This window comes from Aphidius gifuensis, linkage group LG5 (genome assembly GCF_014905175.1).
Source record: "Aphidius gifuensis isolate YNYX2018 linkage group LG5, ASM1490517v1, whole genome shotgun sequence".
In the NCBI taxonomy this organism is placed as follows: Eukaryota; Metazoa; Arthropoda; class Insecta; order Hymenoptera; family Braconidae; genus Aphidius; species Aphidius gifuensis.
The window spans coordinates 7,971,455-7,975,309 of NC_057792.1; positions in this window are offsets into that span (position 1 = coordinate 7,971,455).

The window sequence follows — 3,855 nt, forward strand, 5'->3', positions numbered from 1 at the left end:
TTGCACCTATGCGCGCGCACACATCACAAAATAATATTTAAAAAAAAAAAATAATATTATTATTCATATATATATACATACGTACATATATAAATAATAATAACAATAAATAAATAATAAAAAAATATATATGTAATTAAAAAATAATTATAATAATAATAATAATAATAATAAATAAAATAATAGGGGTAGTTTTTTAAGGGTAGTTTTTGTGAGGGTACTTTATCAGGGTAGTCGCGTATGGGCCCCGCGGAGTTTGTAGGTGCTCGAGGGGGGAACGCGAGCAAGCGGCACAGAGGGAAAGGGGGCAGGTAAAAAAACGACTCCCAAAACCGGTTTTTTCGTGGATCGTATACCATTTAACAGCACGCTGCCCGCTATCTCTCCCTATACTCTACTAACGTATAAAAAAAAGGAGAGGGTATACACGCGTTTATCCCCAAACAGATAACGATAGTTTCTTTAGGGAAGGTTTGCGCAATCATAACGACACACAGATACATGCTGAATAAAAAATAAGAGGGATAAAAGGGAAATCTATTTTAAGTGATATACCAGGTTTTGATATTATATCAAATCTGGACGTTGACTGGTTGCATGCAGTAGCGTTAGGTGTGACTAGGTCATTTACGAATTTGTGGATAAGTCCTGTTACAAATGGGACTGAAAGAAAGCCATATCATATTGGTCCATGTTGACAAAATTGATGAAATATTGAAATATATAAAACCATCTCTGGACGTATCACGTACCCCTAGATCTATATCTGTATGCAAATTTTGGAAAGGTCATGAATGGGTTATGTGGTTGTTGTGTTATTCCTTACCAATACTTAAAGAACTAAAACTCGACAATGCATATTTGAAACACTGGAGTTTATTGACAAAAGCAATTTATATTTTGATAAAAAAAAATATTTTGAAAACAGAAATCGTTAAAGCAGAAAATTATTTAACTGAATTCGTAACAGGTATTAGTAAATTATATAGAGAAGAATTTATATCATTCAACTGTCATTTATTATTACATTTGCCGCAAAGTGTACTAAATTGGGGTCCATTATTTACACAGAGTACTTTTAGGTACGAGGACTATATGCAAGTTTTATTGAATTACATTCATAGTTCGAATGGAGTTGCTCTACAAATTTGTGATACTTTTAGAATGGTATCTGTAGTCTCACAACTTAGAAATTTCTGTTGGAGTAGCATGTCACGCAAACAAAAAAAATGTCTCGATAGGGTAATGGAAAAGAAAACATGGCCAAAAATTCGTATAACTATAAGAGAAAATATTCATATGATCGGTAAACCATCAAAAATTCATGAACTGCCAAAAAATTATTCTTTGCCATTCAAACGTATGAATTTTAATATACCTGATAGTGCAAAAATATTATGTTTTTCACGAGCAATAATAAATAAAGAAATTATTCATAGTTCCAATTATAAACGAGTGAAAAAAAGAAATATCTATACAGTTATTTTAACAAATGATGAAATATTTGAAATTGAATGTTTTTAGTTGTATGAACTGGTTTAGTTCTGGTTTACGTATTTCTCAAGATCAAACAGTCGATTCTTGGTGATAATTATTTAAATCAGTATATATTATTGAAAAGAATGACGATAACATGCATGTGATTGAAATAGAATCAATAATCGAAAAAATTGTCATACTAGAATCCGACAAATTAAATAAAATATACGCATATCGTTTGCCAAACCGTTATGAACTGATGACATAATATTAATTTTATTTATTATCATGTTTGAACTTATGTCAACTATAATAGATAAAGGATAATATTGAATATATATTAAAGAAAGTTCAAACACTTGACTAGTAGTCGACCGATAGCAGTTGGGTATACATATAAAAAAAGGTGAAAATACGTAGTTTAAAATTTTTTTTTCTGATTATTTTTTTGCCAATTCAATAAAGTTTCAACACTCGACTGTTAGTCGATCGATAATAATCAATAAATCTTATAAATAAATAATAGATTAAAAGAATCTGATAAATTTTTGATCATAATAAAGTAGATATATGCTGCATATATTCGACAACCATGTATTCGTCATATTTTTTAATAAATTTTAATGTATACATATTACATATATCTTAAATCTTTGTATAAATTTTTCATTTATTATTATTCTATAATTTTTTTATATTTTTAATACAATATACTTTCTATACAGATATATATATATAATAACATGTTGTCTAAGTTAAGGAAAAAAAGAAATGACGAATTTTGATGAATAAATAAATGAACTTTTCTTTTCCGATTAAATAAAGTTCAAACACTTGACTAGTAGTCGACTTACACCAATTGAAATTTTTTTTCTGATTTTTTTTTTTTGCCAATTCAACGAAGTTTCAACACTCGACTGTTAGTCGATCGACAATAACTAATAAATATTATAAATAAATAATAATTTAAATAAATCTAATGTATTTTTGATCATAAATAAATAATAAAGTAGATATAAACTGCATATATTCGTCATGTATTTTAAATAAATTTTAATGTTTTAATTTTTTTATATTTTTAATATAATATATTTTTTATACAGATATATATATATATATATTTGAGATATATTTTAAGTATATACCATACAGTATACAAAATTATATAAATTAGATATATTTCGAATATACACTACATATCCCAGGTAGAAAACTTCCGTCGGCCCGACTGTCGGCCGACTGAGTGTCCCGACTTATTAAGTCGGAGGAAAGTCGGGATTTCAGTCGGGCCGACGTCGGCTATTCTGTTAAATTCCCTTAAAGTAAAAAATTTAGAATATCGATTGCATTTTCTCAAAGAAACTAAATTGTTGATAGATAGACTATTTATGTTTGTAATTTGTTTTTAATCATTCTAATCATAAATATTTTTCAATAGATTAAGCATAATTTTTTGTTTTACTCGAATTAACATTAAAATGACAGCTTGAGGTTATAGTCGAGATTTTAGACGACATTTATGATAAAACGGTTCTCATCCAATTACTGTATATCGAAAATACTAAGCCTGCTGTTTTACCGGCAGGCTAGCGACGAGTAATTTTAAATATGCAACTTTAACAATCATGTTCATGTTTAAATCGGTTTGGATTAAATACAACTAGTTTAATAAATGAAAAAATCATCTTGAATATTGTATGAGAATATAATTAACGATTGTTTTGACATCTATATATTGTATTGTTGACTCAGGTATATTACTATTATGATTATTATCATTATCATGTAGGAAATAAGGTAGCTAACCATACTGCTTTTCCTTGAACATTGTTATTCATTTAATATATAAAGTACATGTAAATTTATTTCACAAGAATAAAAATGTCCAAGGAAAAGCAGTAGCTAAGGAAAAGATGTAGCTAAGGAATTGAGGTTGCCAAAAAATTGTTTTTTAAGGAAATAATGTTGCTTAAAATATAATTTTTTGGCAACCTCATTTCCTTACACTTCTGTTTTTCTTAGACATTTGTATTCTTAAAAATTAAATTTACATGTATTTTATTTCTGAAATGAATAAAAATGCCCAAGGAAACGTAGTAGCTAAGGAAAGATGTAGATAAAGAATTAAGGTTGCCAAAAAATTATATTTTAAGCAACATTATTTCCTTGAAATGTAATTCTTCGGCAACCTTAATTCCTTAGCTACATCTTTTCCTTAGCTACTGCTTTTCCTTGGACATTTGTATTTTGAAAAAAAAAATTTACATGTATTTTATTTATAAAATAAATAAAAAATGTCCAAGGAAAAGCAGTAGCTAAGGGAAGGATGTAGCTAAGGAATTAATGTGACTAAGTAATTATTTCCTTAAAACATAA